This window comes from Ahaetulla prasina, chromosome 18 (genome assembly GCF_028640845.1).
Source record: "Ahaetulla prasina isolate Xishuangbanna chromosome 18, ASM2864084v1, whole genome shotgun sequence".
In the NCBI taxonomy this organism is placed as follows: domain Eukaryota; kingdom Metazoa; phylum Chordata; class Lepidosauria; order Squamata; family Colubridae; genus Ahaetulla; species Ahaetulla prasina.
Genome location: NC_080556.1, coordinates 8,350,245 through 8,359,488, shown reverse-complemented (window position 1 = coordinate 8,359,488; position 9,244 = coordinate 8,350,245). Strand labels below are relative to the sequence as shown.

Genomic DNA, 9,244 nt, shown 5'->3' with positions numbered 1-9,244 from the left:
TTAGTTGCTCTTTCCTGAACTTTTTCCAGGGTCTCCACATCTTTTAAGTAGCATGGAGAGAAAAATTGGTTGCAGTATTCCAGTCTTCTATTGAGGGAAGGAGCCTCCGCTTTGGCACAAATGGATCCCTTCTCTTCTCTCTCCAACCATCCATCTCCCTTGTCCGAAATGTCCCCTCCAAGCCCCCATCACAGCCAATGCAGGGATCTCTTTCCTTTGGGGCTTCTTTCCCACTCGGTCCAATGATGGCCAGGAAAGATCGGAGGCTTCTCGTGATCCCCAGGGAGGGATCCCAGAGGAAAAGGGCCAGGAAGGATCTCAGTGCATCTCCAGGGCAATTATGGAGACCAGAAAGAGACTCGGCTGCTCTCCTTCTGCAGCTGGTGGGGAACGGTGAATGTCTGAATGTCGCCTTTGACTCCAAAGAGGGTTTTCCGATTTCACCGTCTCTATGCCTCCTTTTTCCTCATTGCTCTCACGAGATGAGGGAAAAGGTTGGTTAGGACTCCTCATTGCACTGTCAGATGAATTAAAAAAGGATTATTTTTTTCTGATTTCCCTTTCGTAATTTTTCTAGATTGCTAATTTTAATGTTGACTAAAACTCCGGTTTTTAATTGGAAAAGAAACAGTGAGAGAGGTCACCTGACCATGACTTGCAACCTCCCCTGTTGGCTTCCCGGTTGACTTTGCTGTTGGAAGCCCCTGAGAAGATTGCAAATGGTCCTCGCGTAACCCTGGGATGCTGCAACTATGGTCAATGGGAGCCAGTTGCCAAGTGCCTGAATTGCGATCACGTGACTGCAGGGACCCTGTAACGATCTTCTTCTAAGCTGTGTTTCTCAGCTTTGTCACAACTTTCAACTGTTGCTAAATGAACGGCCATAAGTCGAGGACTACCTGTATTGCAGACATTCAGGGAATCATGGAATGTAAGCTTTGAAAGGCACCTTGATGGTCATCTAGTCCAACTCTCTCCCCTGTGCAGGAACCCAATGCCCCAAATGCATCATTTACATAGACGGATCTCTCATTCTTGCATTTTAATGGGCTTTTCTTTATTTTTATCAGGGAGTGGATGAGAATGATTCAGAGCCAAATCTGATGTCACTGCAAGGAACTGGACGTGACCTGGAAGGCGAGTCATATTAATTTATATGAGTCATTAATTTATATGTACCACGAATGACTACCATGTCCAAGAAAAACAAACTACCCATATCAATAAAAAAGCTTCAATCAAAAAAAAAATCCCTCTGGAAAAGAAACAAAAAAGGCTATGTTACAAACTTCAGAAACCGTTACAGAAACATATGCAACCAAATTAAAACTGAATGCACAAAATACCACACCAAGCAAGAAGAAAACCTTCTACGCACAAATTCCAATCGTGCCTTTTATAATTTTGTCAACAGTAAACTTAAAGATTCAAGATCCATCCCACCACTAAAAGATTCTAACAACAAAGAATGCAATGACGAAACAGTCAAAGCAAACCTCTTCAACATTTTCTTTGGCTCAGTTTTTGTTAACTCCGATAACACATATCCAACATTCCACAAACGAACCAGCAATGACTATGATGATTTAACTCATATAGATTTCACAGAACGTTGGTAAAGCTCTTCACAACTTAAAACCATCGCTTTCTATTGGACCTGATGGTCTATGTGCATATTTCTTTAAAAAACTTTCCATTAATATAGCTGAACCCCTAAGTATTATCTTTGATAAAGCTTTCACTACCAGTTCTCTTCCCAAACTTTGGTCACTAGCCACAGTCATCCCCATCTTCAAAAAAGGAGACCCCAGCTTAGTCGAAAACTACAGACCGATCTCCCTTTGCTGCGTCACCTGCAAAGTCATGGAATCTATCATCAATCAATCCATTACCTCACACTTAGAAACTAACAACCTACTCTCCAACAAACAATTTGGTTTCAGGAAAAAGTTATCATGTAACTTACAACTTCTCCACTGCAAAAACATATGGACTTCAAATCTAGATCAAGGCAAATCAATAGATGCAATCTACATAGACTTCTGCAAAGCTTTTGACTCAGTAGTACACGATAAACTTCTCCTTAAACTAACATCCTATGGCATCTCAGGACCCCTCCACAAATGGATATCTGCTTTTCTGTCTAACAGACAACAAGTGGTCAAAATTGGCAATGCTTTATCAAATCCTGTTCCTGTCAAGAGTGGCGTTCCTCAAGGCAGCGTCCTTGGACCAACACTCTTTATTCTATACATTAATGATCTTTGTGACCATATCTCAAGTAATTGTGTTCTCTTTGCTGACGATGTCAAACTATTTAACACCACAGACAACACTTCTATCATTCAAAACGACCTTGACCATCTAACCGCTTGGTCTAAAAATTGGCAGCTCCAAATGCTCAGTAGATGGACATTACCTTACAGACGACCCCCATCCTGTTAAAGACCTTGGAGTTTTCATGTCAAATGATCTAAGTGCCAAAGCCCACTGCAACTACATAGCAAAAAAAGCTCTAAGAGTTGTAAACCTAATTTTGCGTAGCTTCTTTTCCAAAAACACCACACTACTAACCAGAGCATATAAAACATTTGCTAGACCAATTCTAGAATACAGCTCACCTGTTTGGAACCCTCACCACATCTCTGACATCAATACAATTGAACGTGTCCAGAAATATTTTACAAGAAGAGTTCTCCATTCCTCTGAAAACAACAAAATACCTTATCCCACCAGACTTGAAATCCTAGGCTTAGAAAACTTGGAACTCCGTCGCCTTCGACAAGACCTAAGTTTAACTCACAGAATCATCTATTGTAATGTCCTTCCTGTCAAAGACTACTTCAGCTTTAATTGCAATAATACAAGGGCAACCAATAGATTTAAACTTAATGTAAACCGCTTTAATCTAGATTGCAGAAAATATGACTTCTGCAACAGAATCATCAGTGCTTGGAATACTTTACCTGACTCTGTGGTCTCTTATTTTATTTATTTATTTATTATTCAAACTTATATACCGCCCTATCTCCCAAAGGACTCAGGGCGGTTTACAGGCATATAACTTCAATATACAAATTAAAATAATCATTAAAAAACTTATTATAATGCCCAGTTATTAAAAAACAGAAATATAAATATTAAAATCAATTTAAAACCCCTCTCAATTTAAAATCTAAGCCAGTCCTGCACAGATGAATAAATGTGTCTTGAGCTCGCGACGGAAGGTTCGAAGATCCGGAAGTTGACGGAGTCCTGGGGGGAGTTCGTTCCAGAGGCGGAGCCCCACAGAGAAGGCCCTTCCTGGGCGTCGCCAGGCGACACTGCCTAGCTGACGGCACCCTGAGGAGTCCTCTCTGTGAGAGCGCACGGGTCGGTGAGAGGTATCTGGTCGCAGTAGGCGGTCCCGTAGATAACCCGGCCCTATGCCATGGAGCGCTATAAAGGTGGTTACCAAAACCTTGAAGCGCACCCGGAAGGCCACAGGTAGCCAGTGCAGCCTGCGCAGGATGGGTGTTATCACGGGAGCCACGAGGGCTCCATCTATCACCCGCGCAGCCGCATTCTGGACTAACTGTAGCCTCCGGATGCCCTTCAAGGGAAGCCCCATGTAGAGAGCGTTGCAGTAATCCAGGCGAGACGTCACGAGAGCGTGAGTGACCGTGCATAGGGCCTCCCGGTCCAGAAAGGGGCGCAACTGGCGCACCAGGCGAACCTGGTAGAACGCTCTCCTGGAGACGGCCGTCAAATGATCTTCTAGAGACAGCCGTTCATCCAGAAGGACGCCTAAGTTGCGCACCCTCTCCATCGGGGCCAATGACTCGCCACCGATGGTCAGCCGCGGATCTTCCCATAATCCTAATAGCTTTAACCAAAAACTTTCTACTATTGACCTCACCCCATTCCTAAGAGGACCATAAGGGGCGTGCATAAGCGCACAAACGTGCCTACCGTTCCTGTCCTATTGTTTTTCTTTTCTTCTTCCTATATATGTTTATATGTGTATATACTATATAATCTTTTTGTATGATGTTGTGACAAAATAAATAAATAAATAAAATAAATATCCGGCTCCATTGGGACCTCAAAGGCCTGAGGAACAGCAGCCAAACGGACAAGAGGAGAAGCCATTTCAGTGCTCGATGGGTGGAAAAAGGAAGAGGAGATCCCTCACTTTCCATTAAAGGATCCCCTCTGGGAGAAATCATCTCAAGGCATGGAGTGTGGAACTCTACTATAGTCTTTGGAAGAGATGGTTGGGTAAGAACTTGGCCCACTCCATCATCCTCTCTTGTTCTACAGTCCAAATTATCATCTGCTCCATTTGGCTGGGAGTTTCTCCCCGCTTCCCTGACTTTGACCTCCACTCCCAGCCTGGAGGGATCATCCTGCAATGCAACGAAGGGGCCGTTGTCACGTTCTACCTCACCCTCAGCTACATGGGCTTCCTGGCTGCCATCTGCTTCACAGTGGCTTTCCTGGCCAGGAATCTGCCTGGGGCCTTCAACAAAGCCAAGCTGATGACCTTCAGCATGCTGGTCTTCTGCAGTGTCTGGGTGACTTTTGTGGCCACCTACCTGAGCACCAAAGGGAAATACATGGTGGCTGTGCAGGTCTTCTCCATCCTGGCCTCCAGTGCTGGTCTGCTGGGCTGCATCATCATCTCCAAGTGCTACATCATCCTTCTGAGGTCAGAGCTGAACACAAAGGACCAGCTTATGACCAGAATAAATGTAAAAAAACCATGAGAGATAACACCATGATATTTAAAGAATTGTAAAATTTCCTTTTATTTAAAAGCTGTTTTAATGGGCTTTTCTTTATTTTTATCAGGGAGTGGATGAGAATGATTCAGAGCCAAATCTGATGTCACTGCAAGGAACTGGACGTGACCTGGAAGGAGAGTCATAGCCAGCTCCATTGGGACCTCAAAGGCCTGAGGAACAGCAGCCAAACGGACAAGAGGAGAAGCCATTTCAGGGCTCGATGGGTAGAAAAAGGAAGAGGAGATCCCTCACTTCCCACCAAAGGATCCCCTCGGGGAGAAATCACCTCAAGGCATGAAGCGTGGAACTCTACCATAGACTTTTGTCAATCTTGAATGGCTTGAACAGATGCATTTCTGCACATTTCAATGAAGTATTTCTGCTCCTTTTTCCTGGAGAAGAATTATGGATAGATCCAGCCAACCACTCTGGAAGCTCCAGGACCTTCCTTTCGAAGGTTGATGTCAGAAGCCATCCTGCCAGGGAGTCTCTTGAGGGCTGAGAAGACGCCTCTCTCAGGTTTTCCAGAGAAGCCATCCCAGAACACTTTGCCTGGATTCTAGGAATGTCTTGGCTTTGAGATTCTTCCCAGAAGCTTCCAGCCATTCCTTCTCCGGTTTCTACGGCAGCATCGGAGGTTTCAATGTCTTCAAGAGTTTCTCTCTTGTCTTCCGGTGTTGTCATGTCCGCCCTTGTTTTTCTTTTGGACTCTGTACTATTAAGTGGTACCGGCTGGTCTCTGCACATCAGTCCCCTGCAGATGTTCTTCCTCAGTTCCTTCATTTCTTCTTTTAATTGTATTCTTTCCTCTGCCATAGTTTCAAACAACATTGAATTTCTGTAAATTATGATGGAAAGGTGGACGAATTTGAAAGAATGTCAGGATTCCCTTCTTAATATTTCTCACCTCTCCAGTTGTTCCTTCAGCTTTTTATTCTCCGTGAGGAGCTCCTGTTTCTCCCCAGCTTGCTGCAGAACCCTGCAGAGGAGGCTCTTATATTCCGATCTTTCAACTTCTAACTGTATCTCAACACCTCAATTCTGTAGAAGAGGAAGACAAGAGCGAAATGTTATCTTATATAGGCTGATGAAAGAAATGATTTTTTAAAAATCTAAATAGAGATCGGGAAATGTGGGCATTTGTCATCGATCCCTGCGTCCATTTCATGATTCCAGGAGTGGCTGGACGAGATCTCCTTTCTTTAGAAAGTCAATTCTAAGCTGCTTGCAGAAATCCTGGTTCTCTCCCTCCCTTACTCAGGGCTTCTGTCTAAGAATTTCTCACCTCCTCAGCCTCTCCCTGAAGTTCTTGATGATGGTGGCCTTTTCCTCGCTCAACTTCAGGTTGTTCTGTTGAAGGTGTTTAATTTCCACTTTTAGCTGCCCTCTTTTCTTCACCATGTCCTCAAATAACATGGAATTTCTGTAAATTATGAAAAGCAGAAATTAGCCCTCTCATGATGGATAGATAAATAGATAGACGGACGGATGGAAGGATGGGTGGATGAATTTGAAAGAATGTCAGGATCCCCATCTTAATATTTCTCACCTCTCCAGTTGTTCCTTCAGCTTTTTATTCTCCGTGAGGAGCTCCTGTTTCTCCCCAGCTTGCTGCAGAACCCTGCAGAGGAGGCTCTTATATTCCGATCTTTCAACTTTTTTATTTATTTATTTAATTTTGTCATAACGGTATACATAAACATTGTCATAAGTAAAAAAACATATCATGAAGATCATCATATAAGTAAAGAATAGGCATTAGCTATATTAATTTGATATAATAAAGGGAACAATAGGACAGGAACGGTAGGCACTTTTGTGCTCTTATGCACGCCCCTTATAGTCCTCTTAGGAATGGGGTGAGGTCAATAGTAGACAGTTTTTGGTTGAAGATTTTGGGATTTTGATTAGAGACTATGGAGTCAGGTAGTGAGTTCCAAGCATTAACAACTCTGTTGCAGAAGTCATAGTTTCTGCAATCAAGTTTCTGTATCTCCAACACCACCATTCTGTAGAAGAGGAAGACAAGAGCAAAATGTTATCTTATATAGGCTGATGAAAGAAATATATTTTTTTGAATCTAAATAGAGATCGGGAAATGTGGGCATTTGTCATCGATCCCTGCGTCCATTTCATGATTCCAGGAGTGGCTGGACGAGATCTCATTTCTTTAGAAAGTCAGTTCTAAGCTGCTTTCAGAAATCCTGGATCTCTCCCTCCCTTAGTCAGGGCTGCTGTCTAAGAGTTTCTCACCTCCTCAGCCTCTCCCTGAAGTTCTTCAGGATGGTCGCCTTTTCCTCGCTCAACTTCAGATTTTTGACTTGCAGCGTCTTTATTCCTTTAGCTGCCCTCTTTCCTTCACCATGTCTTCGAATAACATGGAATTTCTGTAAATGATGAAGAGCAGGCAGAAATTAGCTCTCTCATGATAGGTATTTCTCATGATAGGTATTTCTAAATATTTCTCACCTCGCCAGTTGTTCCTTCAGCTTTTTATTCTCCGTGAGGAGCTCCTGTTTCTCCCCAGCTTGCTGCAGAACCCTGCAGAGGAGGCTCTTATATTCCGATCTTTCAACTTCTAACTGTATCTCCAATTCCTCAATCCTGTAGAAGAGGAAGACAAGAGCGAAATGAGCCCCCTCAGGTTTTCACTCCAACCATCCAACCTGTTTAAAATTAAAACTCCCTAAAAAATACCTGGCACTTTTTTTTTGCCTTACTTTTTAAGTAATTTAGTTTTGCCATTTTGCCCAAGTGAGGGTTGCTGTCTGAAAATTTCTCACCTGTTTCTCCTCCAGTTCCCTGCAGAATTCTGCGCTGTTTTCCATAAGCTGGGAATTTTCTTTCAGGAGCAGTTCATTCAGAGAAAACTTCTGCACTGTTTTGCTGTAAATACGAGGACCTGGGAGAAATTAGCCCCTTATTTTTTTTTACCTGAATTTCAGATTGCGGGGTTCAATTTACTTTGCATTGTCGGCAAAGTAGTTATGTAGCGTAACTCAGATCTTGATTAACTTTTCTGAGCCTGTCTGTCTGTATCCTTATAGGTAGATTCTTCATCCTGGAATCTTGTTTTTGCTCTAATGTTATTTTATGTAGGCCGATGAACGAAATAAAGTTTTGAATCTCAATAGAGATCGGGAAATGTGAGCCTTTGTCATCGATCCCTGCGTCCATTTCATGATTCTAGGAGTGGCTGGACGAGATCTCATTTCTTTAGAAAGTCAGTTCTAAGCTGCTTTCAGAAATCCTGGTCCTCTCCCTCCCTTAGTCAGGGCTGCTGTCTAAGAGTTTCTCACCTCCTCAGCCTCTCCCTGAAGTTCCTGATGGCCTTTTCCTCGCTCAACTTCAGGTTGTTCTGTTGAAGGTGTTTAATTTCCGCTTTTAGCTGCCCTCTTTCCTTCACCATGTCCTCAAATAACATGGAATTTCTGTAAATTATGAAAAGCAGAAATTAGCCCTCTCATGATGGATAGATAAATAGATAGATAGATCGATCGATAGATAGATAGACAGATAGATGGATGGAAGGATGGGTGGATGAATTTGAAAGAATGTCAGGATTCCCTTCTTAATATTTCTCACCTCTCCAGTTGTTCCTTCAGCTTTTTATTCTCCGTGAGGAGCTCCTGTTTCTCCCCAGCTTGCCGCAGAACCCTGCAGAGTAGGCTCTTATATTCTGATCTTTCTACTGTCAACTGTATCTCCAACACTTCAATTCTGTAGAAGAGGAAGACAAGAGCGAAATGTTATCTTATATAGGCTGATGAAAGAAATAAATATTTTGAATCTAAATAGAGATCGGGAAATGTGGGCATTTGTCATCAATCCCTGCGTCCATTTCATGATTCCAGGAGTGGCTGGATGAGATCTCATTTCTTTAGAGAGTCAGTTCTAAGCTGCTTTCAGAAATCCTGGTCCTCTCCCTCCCTTAGTCAGGGCTGCTGTCTAAGAGTTTCTCACCTCCTCAGCCTCTCCCTGCAGTTCTTCAGGATGGTCGCCTTTTCCTCGCTCAACTTCAGGTTGTTCTGTTGAAGGTGTTTAATTTCCGCTTTTAGCTGCCCTCTTTTCTTCACCATGTCCTCAAATAACATGGAATTTCTGTAAGTTATGAAAAGCAGAAATTAGCCCTCTCATGATGGATAGATAGATAGACAGACGGACGGATGGAAGGATGGGTGGATGAATTTGAAAGAATGTCAGGATTCCCTTCTTAATATTTCTCACCTCTCCAGTTGTTCCTTCAGCTTTTTATTCTCCGTGAAGAGCTCCTGTTTCTCCCCAGCTTGCTGCAGAACCCTGCAGAGGAGGCTCTTGTATTCTGATCTTCTAACTGTATCTCCAATTCCTCAATCCTGTAAAAGAGTAAGACAAGAGCGAAATGAGCCCCCTCAGGTTTTTACTCCAACCATCCAACCTGTTGAAAATGAAAACTCCCTAAAACTACCTGGCACTTTCTCACCTCCTCTGTTTCTCCT

General features: G+C 43.1%; 1 long non-coding RNA gene across 1 annotated transcript; it reads right to left on the bottom strand.

Annotated features, from left to right (window-relative positions):
* Positions 1–7,238: 7,238 nt before the first annotated feature.
* On the bottom strand, positions 7,239–8,147 carry LOC131186933 (uncharacterized). Its single transcript, XR_009152453.1, has 3 exons — positions 8,066–8,147; positions 7,550–7,652; positions 7,239–7,370 (listed from the first exon to the last, which is right to left on the bottom strand). It is a non-coding gene; the product is annotated as an uncharacterized LOC131186933 (long non-coding RNA).
* Positions 8,148–9,244: the final 1,097 nt, after the last annotated feature.